Consider the following 21,706-nt stretch of genomic DNA (forward strand, 5'->3'; position numbering starts at 1 on the left):
ATGCCCTTTTCTCAGCAATTCACCTGTTATCAGTGACCTGGCCAGTATAGCCATGTCATGCCACGGTACGAAATTCAGGGCCAGAGTGATTCCCCAATCAATGACAATGTGGAGGACAAACTTTACATAGCATTAGAGGAAGAAACAGTTAGAAATGATGATCAGGTAATGTGGCAAAAAAAGGTCAGGTATTAGTGAGTGAAACAATGCTTATAATGCCTATATTACTGCTTGAAAACCAATATACTTTTGTACTACATATAAATTCGTAACAGTAAATAAATAAAAACCGTTTATGAGTGGTGTGAAATAGTTATCCTCCCATAGAACTCGTTTTCTTTGGCGCCAGCCTGATAGAAAACCCAGTAAAGTAAGGAGGCTCTCCTACCTGTAATGAGTATTTTAAACCTCAGGTGAGCGATTTCTCTATGAATTTTCGATGTTTCTCACCAAAAGCGAAAGTTTTAGCAAAAAAAAAAAAGGTCGAAAATTGCCCGGGATTGGGGGGTACCAGTGGTCGAAAAGTGGCCGGGACGGGGCGGGTTAATCTATCCCAAGCACTTACGGCAAGTCAGAATCGATTCCCAGCATATTGGTAATTTACCAGATGATATGTGTTACTGTTACTTAGAGGAGATATCACTTCACTGCGGTTGTCAGTTGAGATTAATTGTCGTGTCACTGGTGGGTAATAATAAACGGGGGAGTTTCACTTGGGTTCACTGTGATCGGGAGTCTGTGGGGGAGATGTTACTACAATAGAGGTAGGGTGCGTATGGCGACATCCGACACTGTCACCTAGTCGCGGGGGAGCACTTCACTTGCCTTTCGGCTCACTCACGCACCTACCTCCAATTCCACAGAAAACTCCCCGCTTCCTTCCTATAGAGGAGGACTGAACGGTTTAACGTTTACGCACGACTTACTATGATACCACTGTTTAATATAACTTTTATTAGACACTGCCACTGTGCATTGGATCACTGTCACTGTATTAGGGGTCACTGTCACTGTCACTGTTTTACCCTTGTTTCTTGGGTAGTTAAGTCACTGGTACTTACTGTCAGGGAGGCTCCCTGGTTTAGGGCCTCGACCTGAGGGGCGGCTCCTTCCTAGGGCCGTGCTGGTGGGGTGCAGGGAGGCCCTGCTGTCTGGGGGCCTCGACCTGATCGGGGGCCCTCGGGACTAGGACCAAACAGTCGGAGGATCCGGGCCTGCTTCCTCTGCTGCCGGGGCGTGAGGGAGCCTGGGTCTCCGTCGTCGGGGACCGTGGTGGAAGGCCTGGGCGTCCGGGGGCTGCAGGTGCTCAGGGGGAGAGGCGCCGTCAGGGCTGGGCTGCGGCAGCGTCTCCTGTAGGGCTCCGACAGTGCTAAGGAGCGGCCGGGTGTGGATGGTAAATCCGCTATCGGGCCTTGCCACCACTCTAACGCCTCCGCTTGGCCAAGAAGCCTGGATGGCGACGAAGGGCTCCCCGAAGGGAAAGAGGCTTGAGGGAGACTCACGCTCTTCGTGGTTCCCTGAGTGTGTTCATAGGGCTGAGGTGGGGCTCTACTTCCCCTAGTGTGGACTTTGGCTGGAGCCGTGAACTTGCCCAGCGTGCGAGGGACACCAGTAGGGTGATCGAGGTCGCCCTTTCGCCGAGGCAAGAGGCCGTCAACGTGGTGTTCCTCCCGCAGTAGGAGACAAGCCGGAGTGAGGGGCTCAAGAGCCGCACTCTCTCCAATACGGACAGATCCTACCGTCAGGGAATTCTCCACCCTGGTACGTGCCCCGGCCGTAGCCGAGTGGCAGACGGGAAACGACTAACGGAGAAACGGGATCACCCGTCTGCTCCGGCGAGAGGCCGGCCCCAAGTCGCCGCTTCCGTAATTGGGTAGCGCTACACGTACGGTAGCAGGGTCTCTCTACCCTGGACCGTATTCTGGCCGTAGCCAAAGTACAACTGGAGAGGGATGCACACAGGCAACTCTCTCTCCTCAGCGTGTTAAGGCCAGAGCCTGGGGTCACCTTCCCCTTTACACACTTTGTCAGGCCGTAGCCTGTCTATTTCTCTTTTATGGCCGTAGCCTTGGGCCTCTTCCTGCCCTTGGGCCTCTTCCTGCCCTAGAGGGTGTAACAAGACCGTCAAGACGGTGTTACCTGGGACTGACCTCTTTTCAGTCCCACCCCTGGTCTGACGGTCACTACCCCGCCCGCACAGTAGTTCAGGTTGTCTGAACGCCTGGTGTTGGGGCTCTTGCGGGGAATAGGGGCTCAGGGTCGGGATGCCCCGATGACCCTCTTGCCCGAGGTCACTAACCTCACCGGTGTGTCCTCCTGGGGTGGTGGTGGGATCAGCTACAATATCCAACAATCAAAATAGCATTTATGCAAAGAGAATTGTGAAGTACTAACATTTAAGAAGCGATTCTACCATCGTAACTCATGAAATTGCACAAATTAAAAAGATCATTCATATTGGTTATGAGTTTTCTAAGTAGTGTTTGATTATTCTCAAAGATATATGCCATTACTATATCTCACAGTTCGACAAGGGAGTAAAAATAATCCACAAATATTACATGCATAGTGTTATGCTGAGTGTTTTTAGGTCGACTCCTCGTCCTAAAAATACTAGCGACTGAGCGGGGTCCTCTTTCCGGACCGAAAGTAAAGCACCAACAAAGGAACAGGACATAAAAACTAGGCAGTATACCTTAACACATCTATTGCCTTAATTCTAAAACCGTTACAATATGATACAGGGTGGTATTTGAGATACAGGATACAGGGACACAGAGTTAGGCTTTGATAGCACAAAATACAGTTGCACTTAACACACAATATGATGCATGTATACCAATATCTTTAGTTATATATATGTAGATACCCGTCTTTCATTTAAACCCAAAATATATATACACTCGATAACAAGGGGAACACACAAGGTTAAGAGTCCGTGGGAGGAATATTACTATAACGAAGACAGGGTGCGGATCACGACACTCGACACAGTTACCTAGTCGCGGCAACACTTTATACAAGCTTTTGGTTCTCCCGCGCACCCTGATCGTCATTCACAATTACGGGAAGTTCTTTTATTCTGGGCAGGTGATATTACTCTACTTCTTATTATTAAATATTTTCTACTCTACTGGGTATGCAATTCTGTTGGGTTAATAACAATAGTCACTGGTTTTCTATGGATCACACTCTGTCACTGTTCACTGTTCCTCTTCCCCTGGCTTATTTTCGGTATAAGGGGCGTCACTTATTTACTCGTGTTTCCTGGGTTGTTTCACTCTGTCACTGTTCGAGAGGGAGGACCTCAGGGGGACTCTGCCTGTAACGGGCAACACACTACCCGCAGGGGAGTCACTGCCCGGGTCCGGGCCGTCGGTGAGTTGCAGGGAGGCCCTCCTGTCTGTGGGCCTCGACCTGAAGGGAGACCCTTACCTCGGGGTCTCGTCGGTGGGGTGCAGGGAGGCCCTCCTGTCTGGGGGCCTCGACCTTAGAGGTGGCCCTCGGGACTGGGGCCAAACAGCTGGAGGAGGCGGGCCTGACGTCGGCGGCTCCGCGGGGTGATAGAGTCGGGGTTGCCCTCGCCTGTAGTCTGCTGGGCTCGCCTGGGGGTCCTGGGGGTGCGGTCGTCTGCCAGGGGACGCGCCGTCAGGGTTGGACTGCGGCCTCGTCTCCTGCTGGTACCTGTGAAGGACAGAGATTTCCCAGGAGTGGGAGGCAGGTCCAGTCTCGGACTTTGCCTCCACTCTGGTGACACCTCCGGGGCAACACTCCTGGGTGGTGTCGAGCAGTTCCCACAGGGGAACGCGGTAGGTTGAGTATACACGGAGACCGTGTCCTCTCCTACATACAGGGAGGGAAGCACAGAGGCGACTCTCTCTCCTGGGTCTGTCACAGCCGTGACTCCAGGTCTTTTTACCCTGGGACCCACTTTTAGCTGTCTGCTAGGGCCTCCTGCCCTTGGAGTGGCTGAGGGTACTAACACCTCATGGCGCACTAAAGGGCCTCCTGCCCTGGACGTGGCTGAGGGTACTGACGCCTCTGTGCACACTAAAGGGCCTCTTACCCTGAAAGTGGCTGAGGGCATGGACACCTCGTGGCACATTAAAGGGCCTCCTGCCCTTGGAGTGGCTGACGGTACTAATACCTCGTGGCGCACTAAAGGGCCTCCTGCCCTGGACGTGGCTGAGGGTACTGACGCCTCTGTGCACACTAAAGGGCCTCTTACCCTGAAAATGGCTGAGGGCACGGACACCTCGTGGCGCACTAAAGGGATTCTTTCCCTGGAAGTGGCTGAGGGCACTGACACCTCTGTGCACACTGCTGGGCCTCCTGCCCTTGAGGGGGTAACTATGGCCATCGCCAAAACGTTACTTGGGACTGAAACCTGTTCAGTCCCACCCCACTGCTGGCGATGGTTGTCCCGCCTGCAAGGTTGTTGCCGATCCTTGTTCACCTGGTGTTAGGGCAGTTATGGGGAAAAGGAGCGCAGGTCAGTAGTGGGCGGGTGACCCTCTTGCCCTGGGTCATTAGCCCCCCCATTGTGTCTTCCTGGGGTGGTGGTGTGGTGGTGGCCCGGTGGTGGGGTGGGGGGTGGTGGGGTGTGTGGTCTGGCGGCTGGCAGTTTACCACCGTCTTTGTTGAAAAAGTCACGACCTCGTGACTGCAGGTGGTAGGTGGTGGAGGTGGACGTCTTGTGGGCCGGGGTGAGGTGTTGTAGGAGGTTTGCCCAGTGGTGGGATATGTTGTTCGGCTCCCGATGGGGGTTGAGAGAGAGACAGATGGAGGATGGATGTTCTGTCTGGCGTAGGAGGCGGAGAAGGTGGGGTGTCCCCCGGATCCTGATGGGTGGCTGGTCGCGAGGGAGCCAATGGATTCTGGTAACCCTCATCGTGGTGGTTGGTGCCTGGTGAGGAGACAGTAGCTGTATGCTGGAGAGTGTTGGGGGGTTGGTGCTTTTATGGGGAATGGGTCTGTGGGAGGAGCATTTCACTTTTGGGAATTGGGATTTGGGAGGATTCCATCGTGCTTGGTGGAGAGGGAGGGTGATGGGGGAGGTGTTTGGGGGAGGGGGGGTTTGTGGTGGTGGGTGGTGGGCCGGGCGTGCACTGGGGGGTGGTGTTGGAGTGTATCTGGATGGTGGGCGTGAGAGGCGGCCTGATTTGGTAGTGGTGGTGGTGAGTGTGGGTCTGGGTGGTGAGGGTGCACGTGGTGGTGGTGAGGGCGTGTGGCTGTTGGGGGGTGAGGCGGGTGGGAGTGCGGTGTGGCATGTATAATGGGCATGGTCGCGGGGGAGGGGGAGGGTGTTTGATGGGGTAGGTAGGGGAGCAGTGTGGGTGCAGGTGGCAGGGGGGTGAGAAGTGAGGTGTGAGGAGGTGGCGGCTTGAGGCGGCGGTGGTGAGGTAGGTGGTGGGGGCAACGTGGTGTGGGAGGTGGTAGGAGGATGGGTGGTAGAGAGTGGTGTGGGAGGTGGTGAGTGGGTGGTGGTGCTGGGCGGGGGTGGTGATGTGGGTGGTGGTGAGTGGGTGGTGGTGCTGGGCAGGGGTGGTGATGTGGGCGGTGGAGGTGGTGAGTCGAGACCAGGTGTTATGGGGGGTGGTGTGGTTGTTGGTGAGGTGCTGGGTGGGGGTGAGAAGGAGTAGGAGTAGGAGTCTGGGGGGTAATTCTGAGAAATGTCTGTGTGGCCAGGTGTGCGGGAAGAGGTGCGGGGCGTGCGGGTGTGGGGGTGGTCATTGTTGGGTGGGTGGAAGGGTCGCATGTGGCGATTGCAATACGTGCGTTGTTAGCCTTGCTGATTTATGATTACTTGATAGGGGTTGGGGACTCGGGTTATGGTGAAGGGGCCAATGAATCGGGGTGAGATCTTATTGGGGGTAGGGAGGTGTGCCACAACAACAGATTGGCCAGGTTTGTATGGGTTGGTGTGGTTGGTGTCGGGCGTAAGGTCCTGTTGTGTTTGTAGGTGGTGGAGGCGGCGTTTGAGGTGGTGGAGAGGGTCAGTAGTGGAGGGCGGGGTGGGTGGCTGGAGGTGGTGGCGGAGGGGTAGGAGAAGCGGGGTTTCCCCAAAGACTCATTCATGTGGTGTTATGCCGTCTTCTCGTGGGCATGTGTTTAGGCCCCATTGTACTATCTTGACATGGGCAGGCCAATCTTCATTCCCTGTTTGCATGATGCGAGTGCGGACCTGATTGAGGAGGGAGCGATGACTTCTTTCACAGATGCTGTTGCCTTGGGGCCAGTAGGGGGATGAGTGGGAGATGTGGAACCCGAATATTTTTGCTAACTCTTGCCAGACTTTTTCTGTGAACTCTGGTGCATTGTCGGAGTGCAAGGCCTGGGGAATGCCAAAATATGGAATACGTGGCAAGTTAAAGCATCAGCGATGGATACTGCACTATGATCTTTTGCAGGGCATGCGATGATGAATTTGGAATAGATGTCCACGAAGGTGATTATGTATTTATACCCTGTTTTGGGCGTGAGGGGGCCGACGACGTCGAGGGAAAGTAGTTGCCAGGGTTTTGTTGCTGTTATTTTTCCTGAGGGGCCGGGTGTGCGGGTGATGTCTTTCCCTAAAGCACAAGCGCGGCAGGATTGTATAATGTTCTTGGCGATGGTGGAGGGGTTTGGTGTCCGGTACATGTCACTGAAAACTTGGACGAGTTTCTTAGTCCCCAGGTGAATGCCATTGTTGGCGTGAAGGTGCAGCATGGTGTCGTGGGCGGTGGTGGGGCTTAGGACGATGTGGCCGTTGGGGTCGAACAGGTGTTCGCCGTGCAGGTGGAGTTTGTTGAAAGTGTTTGGCGGGATCCAGGTAGGGCGTTGCTTATTGTGCCACATTTGGATAAGGTCCGGTTCTGCTGAGATGGCGTTGATGGGTAATCGGGAAAGGGCGTCGGCGTTTGTGTGGAGCTTGCCTGGACGGTATGATATCTCAAAGTCATATTCCTCGAGAGCTTCTCGCCATCGTATGAGTTGTGCGTTGGTGGTGTTGGACTGGCGTAACCACTGCAGGGATTGGTGATCAGAAATGATAATCACATGGGTGCCTGAGATGTACGAGTGAGAAGTAATCGAGTGACCAGATAATTCCCAGACATTCACGTTTGGTGGCCGCGTAATTTCTCTCCGCAGGGTTTAAGGTGCGGCTGGCACAGGCGATGATATGCTCGCGGCAGTCTTGGACTTGGGCAAGGACAGCCCCTATGGCGAGGAGTGAGACGTCGGTATATAGACGGAAAGGCAGGTTGTAGTCTGGGAAGGCGACGACTGGGGCGGAGGTCAGTTTGGATTTGAGGGTGGTGAATGCGTTCTTTCTGGGTTCTGTCCAGATGAAAGGTTCTCCTTTCTTGGTGAGGTCGTGCAAAGGTTTGGCGATGTCTGCAAAACCTTTCACGAAACGCCGGGTAATAGGAGGTTAAACCTAGGAAGGCTCTGGTTTTGTGCACATTGCGGGGTAGGGGGATGTCGGCGATTGCACGCAGCTTGTCAGGGTTGGGAGAGATGCCCTCTGCATTGATCAGGTGTCTGAGGAAGGAGACTGAGCGTTCTGCTAAAACACATTTTGTGGGTTTTAGTTTGAGCCCGGCCTGGCGTATACAGTATGCTAGAATACCTGTTTGAGGCGGTGGAGGTGGTTGGCCCAGGTGTGGCTGAAGACGATGACGTCGTCTAGGTAAGCCAAACAGGTTTCCCAGGTGAATCCGCTCAGAACAGATTCCATGAGGCGGGAAAATGTGGCTGGGGCGTTGCAGAGTACGAAGGGAAGGACATTAAATTCATAGTACTTCCCGTTTGATGTTGAGAAGGTGGTTTTGTGTTTCTCATCGGGGTGGATTGGGACTTGCCAATAGCCTGATTGCAGGTCTAGGGTAGAGAACCATGTCGATCCGTGGAGGGAGTCTAGAGAGTCGTCGATCTTAGGTAGTGGTGTAGCGTCTTTGATTGTAACGTTGTTCACTCTGCGGTAATCGACGCAGAAACGCATGGTTCCGTCCTTCTTTTGCACGAGTACCACAGGTGAGGACCATGGGCTAGTGGAGTTTGAGATGACACCGGCATCGAGCATATCCTGGACCTGCCGGTCTTCTTCTTCCCGTTGTTTTTTTTTTTTCGGCGTGATGGTTGGTGAATGGGAGGTCCTGTAGTATGAATCTCGTGGCTGAGATAGGTGGTGTGGCCAAGATCGGTTGGGCCGGCGGAGAATAGGTCCTGAAAGTTCAGGAGTAGTTGGTGGAGACTGTTTGGGAAGGGGATAGATGTGATGGTAGGTTGGGGAGGGTGGGGTGATTGGGGAGTGGTGCTGAGCACGGTTCTACTTCTTCTGTATAGCCAATGATGAGTCCTCGTGGCAGAGTTAAAAGTGTTGTGGCGAGGTTTGCGATACAGATTTGGTGGGCGTGGGGGGGAAGGAAAGTGGGGGAAACTAGACAGGATGATAGGGGTCCGGTGGGTATGGATGGTGAGAAAAGGACTGATGTACCTGAGGGTCTGGTGAGTGTCACCCAAGCTTCGTGGTGAGGTGGAATGGTAATAGTGGAAGCAATAGTGGCAGGGAAGGATGGGGAGGGGGGTAGTAAGGGCGGAATGGGAGATGGGGATGGAGGGGGATGAAGTGAGGCATTGAGTGAAGCTGGGGTGGGGTTACATGTACAGGTGGGTTGGAGCGGGTGAGTGTTGTGGGGGGGGGTGTAGGGGTGGTGGTGATGTTTTTCGTTGTCCTTCGTTGTTGTTTTTTTCCCTTGTTGATGGATGCTTGGTTGGGGCAGGCTGGACTGAAGTGGAGGTGACGCTGATGACAATCGATGGTCGCATGGAGTTTCTGAAGGAGGTCCAGCCCAAGGTATCCATCATATTGATTACATGTAGAATCAAATATGATGAATGGGTGGTTGGTAGAGACTCGTTGGTGAGTGCTGGTTTGTAGGGCCCGGGTTTCCCCACGGATGGGTAGGGGGCCATCCCCCGCGTCTACGAGGTTGGCTGAAGGGGGAGTGGGCCGAATGTTGAGGTGTGGCGGGAGTAGAAATGGGAGTAGAGGCATGACCTGGCTGCTCCCATATCCACCAGTAGTCTTGCCTTGACCCCGTTTAGCCAGATCTTGTTGTAGACTGGGGGTCTGTAGTTGTGTGAGGTGGCCCCCGCCACCGTGGGGAGGTGCGGGGACGGGCCTAAAAATCCATCTGCTGAGGTTGGGTGTGATCGTCATGTTCGTCGTCGTCCGGTCCTGGGTAGAATAGTGGTGGCGCGTCGTCTTCCTGGGCGGCGGCGTCTAATGGGGAGACTTTCTTACGCCCCTGGTGGAAATTCCTGCACCTGCTTGCCTTGAGTTGCTCACTTATGTCGTGCAGGGGGCAGGTGCGACTGCAGGCCGTGAATTCCCAAGGGTTTATGGTAATCAAGTTGCCTTGTTCCCTGGAGTTTGGGCGCTTCTTTTGTGGGTAAGCCCTGGGCACTGTAGGAGGCGGCTCTGTAGGCGGCTGGTGAGGTGGCGGCTTAGGCTTTGGTGGAGGGTTGTGACTTGTGGGGAATCTTGTTACTGCGTGAAGGGGTTGTGGTGTGGGACGGGCGGCGAGGAGACGTCTGATGAGTTGAAGGTCCTGATCTATGTTCCCTGAGGGATCATAGATAAAGAAGTGCTCCCTGACTGTGCTAGGGAGAATCCTCAGCAGAGCATTAAATGTGTGAGTATCCCGAGTATTCATTGCTGCCTCGAGATAAGCGGCGCTGACGAGGTGCCGAGCCTGGACGAATGTGTCGTCTAGGTTACTGTCGTAGGTGAGGGCGTCGAGCTGCGAGAGAGCGACAACTCTGCCCATGGAAGGCATGAAAGCCTGTTTCACAATTTGCGTGAACTGGTCCCATGTCAGTTTTGGGACGACTTTCGGTGCGACAGTGGCGATTATTTTTCCCAGGTTAGGTAGTGTGACCACAATTTTTTCCTTGTACGAGTCAAACCCTATGTCTAAGAGGGGTTTAATCATATCTAAATACACATCAATGTCACATTGGTCCGGGTTGAATTTCGGCAATTGAATGTGCGGTTTGGCTGCCATTGTGCAAGTTTCCTTCTTCGTTCCTCCGTGCATTTACTCGGATCCAGAACCACCGCTTGCCACCAGTGTTATGCTGAGTGTTTTTAGGTCGACTCCTCGTCCTAAAAACACTAGCGACTGAGCGGGGTCCTCTTTCCGGACCAGAAGTAAAGCACCAACAAAGGAACAGGACATAAAAACTAGGCAGTATACCTTAACACATCTATTGCCTTAATTCTAAAACCGTTACAATATGATACAGAGTGGTATTTGAGATACAGGATACAGGGACACGGAGTTAGGCTTTGATAGCACAAAATACAGTTGCACTTAACACACGATATGATGCATGTATACCAATATCTTTAGTTATATATATGTAGATACCCGTCTTTCATTTAAACCCAAAATATATATACACTCGATAACAAGGGGAACACACAAGGTTAAGAGTCCGTGGGAGGAATATTACTATAACGAAGACAGGGTGCGAATCACGACACTCGACACAGTTACCTAGTCGCGGCGACACTTTATTGAGGTTTTTGGTTCTCCCGCGCACCCTGATCGTCATTCACAATTACGGGAAGTTCTTTTATTCTGGGCAGGTGATATTACTCTATTTCTTATTATTAAATATTTTCTACTCTACTGGGTATGCAATTCTGTTGGGTTAATAACAATAGTCACTGGTTTTATATGGATCACACTCTGCCACTGTTCACTGTTCCTCTTCCCCTGGCTTATTTTCGGTATAAGGGGCGTCACTTATTTACCCGTGTTTCCTGGGTTGTTTCACTCTGTCACTGTTCGAGGGGGAGGACCTCAGGGGGACTCTGCCCGTAACGGGCAACACACTACCCGCAGGGGAGTCACTGCCTGGGTCCGGGCCGTCGGTGAGTTGCAGGGAGGCCCTCCTGTCTGGGGGCCTCGACCTGAAGGGAGACCCTTACCTTGGGGTCTCGTCGGTGGGATGCAGGGAGGCCCTCCTGTCTGGGGGCCTCGACCTGAGAGGTGGCCCTCGGGACGGGCCAAACAGCTGGAGGAGGCGGGCCTGACGTCGGCGGCTCCTCGGGGTAAGAGAGTCGGGGATGCCCTCGCCTGTAGTCTGCTGGGCTCGCCTGGGGGTCCTGGGGGTGTGGTCGTCTGCCAGGGGACGCGCCGTCAGGGTTGGACTGCAGCCTCGTCTCCTGTTGGTGCCTGTGAAGGACAGAGATTTCCCAGGAGTGGGAGGCAGGTCCAGTCTTGGACATTGCCTCCACTCTGGTGACACCTCCGGGGCAACACTCCTGGGTGGTGTCGAGCAGTTCCCACAGGGGAACGCGGTAGGTTGAGTATACACGGAGACCGTGTCCTCTCCTACATACAGGGAGGGAAGCACAGAGGCGACTCTCTCTCCTGGGTCTGTCACAGCCGTGGCTCCAGGTCTTTTTACCCTGGGACCCACTTTTAGCTGTCTGCTAGGGCCTCCTGCCCTTGGAGTGGCTGAGGGTACTAACACCTCGTGGCTCACTAAAGGGCCTCCTGCCCTAGACGTGGCTGAGGGTACTGTCGCCTCTGTGCACACTAAAGGGCCACTTACCCTGAAAGTGGCTGAGGGCATGGACACCTCGTGGCGCACTAAAGGGCCTCTTACCCTGAAAGTGGCTGAGGGTACTAACACCTTGTGGTGCACTAAAGGGCCTCCTGCCCTTGGAGTGGCTGAGGGTACTAACACCTCGTGGCACACTAAAGGGCCTCCTGCCCTGGACGTGGCTGAGGGTACTGACGCTTCTGTGCACACTAAAGGGCCTCTTACCCTGAAAGTGGCTGAGGGGACGGACACCTCGTGGCGCACTAAAGGGACTCTTTCCCTGGAAGTGGCTGAGGGCACTGACATCTCTGTGCACACTGCTGGGCCTCCTGCCCTTGAGGGGGTAACTATGGCCGTCGCCAAAACGTTACTTGGGACTGAAATCTGTTCAGTCCCACTCCACTGCTGCTGATGGTTGTCCCGCCTGCAAGGTCGTTGCCGATCCTTGTTCACCTGGTGTCGGGGCAGTTGCGGGGAAAAGGGGCGCAGGTCAGTAGTGGGGGGGTGACCCTCTTGCCCTGGGTCATTAGCCCCCCCATTGTGTCTTCCTGGGGTTGTGGTGTGGTGGTGGGGTGGGGGGTGGCGGGGTGGGTGGTCCGGCGGCGGGCATTTTATTATTAGTTATATGTAGTGATACCCGTATTTCATCTTTAGGCAGATTATATATTTAGTTAGATGCAATGGGAATGAACAAGATTAAGAGTCCGTCGGGTGAATACTACTATAATTAACCAGGGTGCGGATCGCGACACTTGATGTAGTCAGTCGCGGTGGCACTTATATATAGACTTTTGATTCGCCAGTGCACCCTAATCTCCATTCACAGTTACTGAAAGTTCTCTTATTTAGGACTCACAAAATCACTATAAGTTTTCAGGCTATTTTCTGTTCTGCTGGGTATCGGGTTCTTATAGACTAATGGTAACTGTCACTGGCCTTCACTTGGTCACTGTTCACTGTTATTTCCCCTTGGGTTGTTCTCGGTACAAAGGGGCATCACTATTTACCCGTGTATCCTGGGTAGAGATCACTCTGGAGTATGGGCGGGAGGGGAAGGCCCTAGGGGAAGCCTTCCTGCAAGGGGCAATACACTGCCTGCAGGGGAGTCACTGCCCAGGTCCTGGTCGTCGGTGAGGTGCAGGGAGGCCCTCCTGTCTGGGGGCCTCGACCTGAGAGGAGGCCCTCATACTGGAGCCTCGTTGGTGGGGTGCAGGGAGGCCCTCCGGTCTGGGGGCCTCGACCTGAGAGGTTGCCGTCGGGACTGGGGCCAAACAGCTGTAGGAGGCGGGCCTGTCGCCTCTGGCTCTGTGAGGTGAGTAAGCCTGGGTTGCCTCGTTTGGAGGCTGCTGGTCGGGCCTGGAGTCCTAAGACTGCAGTTGCCTGTAGGGAAAGGCGCCGACAGGGGTGGGCTGTGGCACCGTCTCCGTCGGGTGTCCGACAGAAACAGAGATCTCCCAGGGGTAGGAAGTAGGGCCGGGATCGGGCCTTGCCACCACTCTGGCAACACCTCCGGGGCAACACTCCCGGATGGTGACAAAGGGCGTCCCACGCAGCCGAGAGGAAAGGGGTCGGCCGCGCAATGGACTTCCTGCGTCGGGAGTGCTTTTAGAGCCACGAATGAAGGGCGTACAGTGGCCGCTCCTTCCCCGTCACGCACAATGGCCATGAATGTGGTTCCGTGACTCCTAGGGCACACAGCTGAAGGGTGTACAGTGGCCACTCCTTCCCCCGCACGAACAGAGGCCGTGCTGGCGGTGCTGCTCCCACAGGAGGAAAAGGCAGGAGAAAGGTACACGGAGTCCGTGTCCCCTCCAGTACGTACTGAAGCCGTAGCCTTGGGTCTGCTTACCCTGGTACGTACTGCGGCCGTAGCCGTAAGCCTACCCGTCCTATGAGAAGCAACTGAAGGGCATACAGTGGCCACTCCTTCCCAGTCACATACAGTGGCCATCGATGCGGTGTTGCTCCCGTAGTAGGGAAAAGCAGGAGAGGGGTGCACAGAGGCCGCGCCCTCTCTGGTACGTACTGAGGCCGTAGCCGAGGGCCTGTCTACCCTGGTACATACTTTGGCCGTAGCCGATAGCTTATCTTCCCTTAGAGAAACAACTGAAGGGCGTACAGTGGCCGCTCCTTCCCCGTCACGTACAGTGGCCATCGACGCGGTGTTGCTCTCGTAGGACAGAAAAGCAGGAGAGGGGTGCACAGAGGCCACGCCCTCTCTGGTACACACTAAGGCCATAGCCGAGGGTCTCCTTACGCTGGTGTGTACTTCGGCCGTAGCCGTAAGCCTGCCTGCCCTTTGGGAAGCAACTGAAGGGCATACAGCGGCCGCTCCTTCCCCGTCACGTACAGTGGCCGTCGACGCGGTGTTTCTCCCATAGGAGAGAACAGCAGGAGAGGGGTGCACAGAGGCAGCGCCCTCCCCGGTGCACACTAAGGCCGTAGCCGAGGGTCTCCTTACCCTGGTGTGCACTTCTGGCCGTAGCCTTGGGCCTCCTGCCCTTGGGCCTCCTGCCCTTGGGGTGGTAACTGAAGGGCGTACAGTGGCCGCTCCTTCCCCGTCACGTACAGTGGCCATCGACGCGGTGTTACCTGGGACTGAATCCTGTTCAGTCCCACCTCGATTCTGGTGATGGCTGTCCTGCCCGCAAGGTCGTTGCCTTTTTCCGGTCACCTGGTGTTGGGGTAGTTGCGGGGAAAAAGGACTTAGGACAGTAGTGTCCCGGTGACCCTCTTGACCTGGGTCACTAGCCCCACCGTTGTGTCCTCCTGGGGTGGTGGTGTGGTAGTGGCTCGGTGGTGGGGTGGGGGGTGGCAGGGTGGGGGGTCCGGCGGCGGGTGTTTTACATAGTAACTGGGAAAGAGCTGCCTAGACTGAATTCGGTAGCAGATGACGCGCTGAAAGTTCCTCATTGACTGATTGACTGCCTGAAATATGTATTGTTGTAAAAGTATATAGAGTACATATACAAGAAAAAAGAATGTCGTCTGTCGTGCCACACCTTAGTCACTGGTTATAAATTCGTGAGTGTAGCCAAACGTCCTTTAGCAAATAGTAGATATAGCATACGCTATTAAGATGTTAAGGAATTTGTAAGATATATTATTAAAATACCCGCGCGGAGAGGTAAGCCAGACACCACCACCCGAGGAGCAGAGTATGGGGGTAGGGCGATACCCACCTCACCAGGAGATGACAGGGAGGCTGGCTTACCTGTCATACCTTCCAGGCAAGAGCGTCTTATCTCCCTCGTGACCCGACGTCCCTCTTCTCCGCAGCCAGACCACCGGCAGTGTACAGGAAAAGTACAGTACACTACATTCCGGCGGAGGGAACGCTCGCCAAAATTGGGGTGGGACTTGCAGTGGCAAGATCCCAAGCATACCCTCAGACGCCGAGTCCCCTGGATTGGCTTCCTTTTTAATAGAGGACTCAGGAGGAGCCTCAAGGGCTCCTATTCCCCCAAAGGAGTAGCGGCACAGTATCACCCACTGTGGATACCGTGGGTGGAAGGACCGTCGGTTTGCCACCCTCTGCCAACCCCCTTCGGGAGCTGGCACGTCAGCACATCCACCAGAAGACCCTCGCTGGCAGCCCCAAGGAGGAAGGCAGGCCCTGGGGTACTCTGCCAGAGGCACCACACGGGACGAGACATCGCTGTCCCCCAGTGCTGTCTCCGGGACAGGAGTCCCAGACCCTACAGCCAGAGAGCAGCCTCTGTCGGAGCTGTGGCCATAGCTGGGCATATCCATCGGGTGCCTTCTCCCCGCCGCCAAGACTACGGCCAGAGTGCAGCCTCCATCGGAGCTGTGGCAATAGCCGGGTGTATCCATCTGGTGCCTTCTCCCCACTGCCAGAACTATGGCCGGAGCGCAGCCTCTATCGGAGCTGTGGCAATAGCTGGGCATATCCATCGGGTGCCTTCTCCCCGCCGCCAGGGTCTGTAGTGCCCAGAGGAGCCTCCCCTGACTCCTCTTGCCCTCCTGTTCCCCGTGGGAGCCCAGGCAGTGCCCAACAGGGCTGCCTGACAGAGGGAGAATCCCTTGGACTTTCCCCTTCTAGCATGGACTGGAGTTCTGGCGGGGCCTCCCCGCCCTGCCAGGTAGGAGAGCTGGCTCCTGGCTGCTCTCCCTCCACTCATCCCCAGGCTCCTGCAGAGCAGGAGCTCTTGCCCCGACCACCATTCCGGTGGCAGAGTAAGGTGCCCCTCTCCCCGTCCCTCTACATGAGAGGGCAGTTTCTGCTTCTTTTCAGGGACCCCACCAGAGACCGGAGTGGGTGTGACGTCCCTGAGGCCCAGTGTCCTGTCCTTGCAGCCCCAGGTGTTGTTGGACTCCTCCAGGACGAGAGGCCGCAGCTCACCCCTGCTGGCCTCCTCCCGATGGCGAGACTGCAGCCCCTGGAGTCAGCATCCCTCCCCCGGTGCCTGTTGCAGTAGCCTAGGCTCCCTCAGTGACGGCGGCCGCAGACCCTCCCCGACGGCCGCCTCTGCAGAATGAGGCAGCAGCCCACCCTAGGTGCCACCCTTTCCACACCTGACCCCCACCCTGGGCCTCTCCAGGTCCTCTCCCAGGACCTCGACGACGACTAAGGGCCAGCGCCAAACAGTGCGTCTGCTGGCCCTCTTCGGCCCCAGCCTGGAGAGCCCTGCCTCCTGCCGGGCCATAGCAGCTAGGGAGCCGCCCAACACAGCACCTGCCCACTTCTCCAGGACTTGTGGTGACCTCACGGACCACCCTACCCTGTACTACTCACTGGGCAGCCCACCTCCCACACACATTCGACATCTGAAGCTCCCAGTGTAGGCCCTCCCACCCTGTGGGCCGTGTCCTCCACTCCACCAGAATCGTGAGTACTAGATCCTGTGATCGTGCACTTCCCCAGTGTTGTTGGACCCCTCCCCCAGTGAACCAGCCCCTGTGACTCCTCCCCCGTATCCATGGTGCCTCTCCTGAGTGTTGACCAACCCTCCCCAGTGCTCTTATCCTCTCTCCCTCCCTCCGGCAGCTGCGGTGTAATCCCCCCCCCCCTCAGTGTGCCATAGTGAACTCTACTACCAGTGATCTCGCACATGGAGTGTTTGACACTGTCACGAGTCGGCTAGTGACATTGGCTTTTGTGGTAAACCACGAACTCAAGTGGAATCCCAGTTTATCGTTCAGTTAACGGCTCATTCGGTCGGGAGTCTTTTCAAATCAATTTTTCATTGTTATAAGTGATCTAAGTGTATTATTGTGTGAAAAAATGAGAGTGCTTTCCTAGGATATAAAATGTGCATTATTGCATCAGGAAATGTGAGTTCCTTTACTCAAATATTCTGGATTGCGCTAGTAGGGGGAGCTGAGGTTAATGGTTTGCTGACAGTGTGCCAGAGAGAGAGCGTCAGGCAGAGGAGGTTTAGTGAGTTAGCTTCGAGTTGTGTTTTTCGCCAGTGAACAGTCAATGACTCGGTGACAGAGTTAGTGAATCAAAAAGTGAGTGTACTTGTTATGCTGGGTGTTTTTAGTCCGACTTATCGTTCTAAAGACACCAGCGACTGAGCGAGGTCCTCTTTCTAGACTTGAAACAGAACACTCACAAAGGAACAGGGCATAAAAACTCGGCAGTATACCTTAACACATATATTGCCTTAATCCAACTTCCTTACAATATACATACAATGGGATACTGAATGTGGAATGGGTATAGTGACATGTTAGTTAATATTGGTACACTAAGTTAAACAGACACTGTGGTTACACCTGAGTTACTGCACAAGAGAATATCACATAGGGGTGGTGACACTGTTCATACACTCGGTCCCTTGGACTCTACGTAGTACACTGGTCTATTTGCATTTGGGTATCGCCACACATTTGTATATTGCTCTAGTCCTGGGAACTTAGGTACTAACACAGCACTCTGAGTAGATTGGGGTAGAGACACACTACGGGTCGTGTTCCGGTCTCACTGTTTCTGTACCACACACTCACTGTCACTATTGAGTTTCAAATACGACACTGGGGTCTCACTGCGTCGTCACTGGGCTGCCGAGGTCAGGGCTCAAGAGGTGGCCTCCGGGAGTCGGAGGGAGCCCTACTGGTGAGCCCTCCTGCAGAAGACAAGGGACAGCTCTCGAGGGCGTCACGGCCCGGGAGCGCTTCTGGTCTGGGGTGCAGGGAGGCCCTTTCCTGTCAAATACAGTAATAATAATAATAATACCAGTAAAGCATTAGGCTATATAGTATGTAATGCTAGGTGTTTTAGGTTCGGCTTCCCGTCCCGTAAATGCCTAGCGTATAGCAGGGCTCTCTTTCTAGACCGGGGCTTAGACAAATAGGAGAGAGGTAGGACACAAAAACTCCAGGCAACAACCTTACACGTGTATTACTTAGGTGGACAGGGGAACGAGTAGATGTCACTGATACAAATACACTGGGCAATTACAAGCTCTTATGTCTAGATATGGTTATCAGTATCACGCAAGATACTGCTCGGGTCACAGTGAATAGCACTTGAGGCAGAGTGTTCTTAATTATGGGAAGTCTGGGTTTTCTATACTTGTGGAGTTACCAATGTTATTTCCTACTGGTGAGTATTCTTTGGCACTGGGGTCTGATTATGGTCTTAGTATCAGGAGGTATTTTCTGGTGGTAGCGTATTTACCCTGTTAGACTCGACTCTCACTGGGTGGCCGTATTTGTGTTTACACTGTCGCTGTTACTCACTCCACCACTTTGGTATTATCACTGACTTCTATTAGAAGGGTGGTTCACTGTTCTGTCTTTATATCCCTTGGTCACAGACACTGTACACTGTAGTTGTTATTCACTCCACCACTTGGGTATTATCACTGACTTCCATTAGAGGGTTAGTTCACTGTTCTGCCTTTATATCACTTGGTCACAAACACTGTACTATTATTGTCACTCCTGTCGGGTCTGGGAGTCGTGGCGGTCAGGTGCAAGGGCAGAGGGGTGTCACAGCTCTGCTACTGAAGGGGCTGGGCACCACCGGGGGCCTCTATATCCAGAGGCCACAGGATCACGCGCAGGGGCGTCCGTTCTCGTCCGGGTTGTGGGTGGCGAAGGGTCCTGTGCTCTCAGGGCTGGGGACAGGGGTGTGGACCTCAGGGCTGTGGCCGAATAACTGCCTGAACCTGTTGTTCAGGCGCCTGACAGAGGACGAGGATCTCCGACGTCGAGTGTGGGAAGTTTCCGCCCGGGAGTCCTGGGGGCAGTCTGGGGTTCCCCAGGGCTGCGGTCCCCAGGCCTTGGTGCCGCTGACAGGAAGGTGCTGCTGCATTGGTCTGCGTTGGGGTCCGTCAGGTCGGTCTCCTCCAGATCCGGTTGTAGGAAGCAGAGGCCGGGGGAGACTAAGGGGCCTCTCCAGTACTCCTTTAGGCCCGAGACTCCCTCTGGGTCGTGATTCGGGGAACAGGCATCAGCTTCAGACAGAGGAGCGGCTACAGGCCGTCTCCTGCCATAGGGCCCGGCTACTGGCCGTGGCTTCCTGGGGGCGTGGCTACAGGCCATCGCCAAGGCCTGGCTACTGGCCGTGGCTTCCTGGGGGCGTGGCTACAGGCCGTCGCCAAGGCCCGGCTACTGGCCGTGGCTTCCTGGGGGCGTGGCTACAGGCCGTCGCCAAGGCCCGGCTACTGGCCGTGGCTTCCTGGGGGCGTGGCTACAGGCTGTCGCCAAGGCCCGGCTACTGGCCATGGCTTCCTGGGGGCGTGGCTACAGGCTGTCGCCAAGGCCCGGCTACTGGCCGTGGCTTCCTGGGGGCGTGGCTACAGGCCGTCGCCAAGGCCCGGCTACTGGCTGTGGCCTGGGTGAGTGAGCAGCTGCCAGCAGACCCAAAAGCACCTTCAGAGCGGCTACAGGCCGTCTCCTGACGAAGGTAGGAGCGGCTACAGGTCGTCTCCTTCAGGAGGGTTGAGCGGCTAAAGGCCATCTCAGGGAGGACACCTTCAGAGCGGCTACAGGCCATCTCCTGATGAAGGTGGGAGCGGCTACAGGCCGTGCGGGAGTGGCTCCAGGCCGTCTCCTTCAGGAGGGGTGAGCGGCTACAGACATCTCCTGACGAAGGCGGGAGTGGTTCCAGGCCGTCACCTTCAGGAGGGGTGAGTGGCTACAGGTTGTCTCAGGGAAGGCACTTTTGGAGCGACTACAGGCTGTCTCTTGACGAAGGCGGGAGCGGCTACAGGCCGTCTCCTTATTACCCTCAGAGCAGCTACAGGCCGTCTCCTTAGCGAGGGGTGAGCGGCTACAGGCTGTCTCAAGGAAGACACCTTCAGAGCGGCTACAGGCCGTCTTCTGATGAAGGCAGGAGTGGCTACTGGACATCTCCTTATTACCCTCAGAGCAGCTACAGGCCGTCTCAGGGGTGCTGACAGGAGCTGGATAGACAGCACCACCCCTTAGCTGGCTGGGGAAGGCTCTCCCGGAGGGTAGTCTAGTATTCCTGCTATGGTGGCGGCGGGCGAGTTCCGGGTCATAGGAGCGCGCGGCCCTGGCGGACTTATGCCGTTGTCGCTCTGAGTCCCGCCTCGCTGTCGTTGCTCCTCTGTGGTCTCCTTGTGGGGGTGTCTGGGTGCCTCCGGGGGCACTATACTGCATTTTATAGTAAAATGCAGGAAATACGAGAAAGAAAAGTAATGGAAGGGAAAAAATACTTCTTTGATACAAAATACAACATGATGGAAATAGGTATGGTAATAATAAGTCAATCAAACATGCAACACATCACAACACAGTTTAGAAACGGATTCCACAGACATCTACCTCTTGATACAGTTCATTTAACATGACGAAAATTGCCGTACACAGAACAGATTTTGCCCTGTACGTAGTGACAAATTTTAGTCTGCATATGAATGGGGGACCCCCTGGTAGCAGTGGGGCCCTACCGACAACTTAGTCTGCTTATGCCAGGAAACGATCGTGAGTGTGTGTGTGTGTGTGTGTGTGTGTGTGTGCCATGCGCGGTATTGACCTGTGACGTCACACATTCCTGGGACGGTCCGCCTCGCCACTCCGCCAGACGCTGCCCCATCACACTTCAGGATCAGTACATTCACCCTTCACAGCCACATTAGGTTAGGTAAGCAGCAGTCATACCTTCTGTTCAACTCATGTGTAAGCTATTACATATTTTGCTAACGTGTTTTAACAGTTGATAATCATCATCTCTTCACTTGATACTCGCATGACAATTCTTAACTTTTAAACCCTACCAGTTTTACCATATAAACAAGTAAACGCGCTCGCGCATTTGGGTCTTCTGTGTTATATTAAAGCCAGTATAATTCTCTTACTGCACTTGTGTATCCTTTGTGGGTGGGTAACATTCAGCAAGGCGTTCGGCAAAACGTAAAATAAGGCTAACTAGGGCAGCACTCAGAAAGCGCATACCTCCGCCAATGACTGATCTGGATCCCCTCCCTCCCCCCAAAAAAAAGAATTCTTTCTCTGTCCATGGCCCATCATTCCACAAAATTTCATTGAAATTCATCGAGAACTTTTGGAGATTGCGGAAGGATCCGGATCCGGATCCGCCCAAAAATTTAATCAATTCTTTCTTGGCCCATGGCTCTTCCACACAATTTTATTGAAATTCATTGAGAACGTTTTGAGATATGGTGCGAACAAACAAATAATTCCGGATCACAACCAAAATCTAAACGATTGTTCATTGGGCCATACTCTTCCCCTCCAAAAAAAATTTCATGAAAATCCATTCATAACTATTTGAGTGATCCTGCTAACGGACAGACAAACAAAAAATCAACCAAACAACCAAACGCGGGGTAAAAAAATATACCTCCTGCAAGAGGTAAATGAAACAAATCTTCGGATACATCATCATCATTATCATGAGTATCATCATCATCTCAGTAAAAAAAAAAAAAAAAAAAAAAAAAAAAAAAAAAATCGAAGGGAAAGACTGAAACCGCAAGCCCAGTGAAACTGTCCACATAGTTCAAACTTTCGAAATCGGGCGTCATATCACGAGGCAGACTAGTTACACAATCTCTTTGTATTCTGTTTGTTTGTTTGTTTGTTTGTTTTTTAAATGTGCTTGATATAACCCCCTGTAGGATGATCATTCTACTAAGTA

This window comes from Coenobita brevimanus, chromosome 23 (assembly GCF_032717465.1).
Source record: "Coenobita brevimanus isolate Jiangsu-jjx chromosome 23, ASM3271746v2, whole genome shotgun sequence".
NCBI classification, from domain to species: domain Eukaryota; kingdom Metazoa; phylum Arthropoda; class Malacostraca; order Decapoda; family Coenobitidae; genus Coenobita; species Coenobita brevimanus.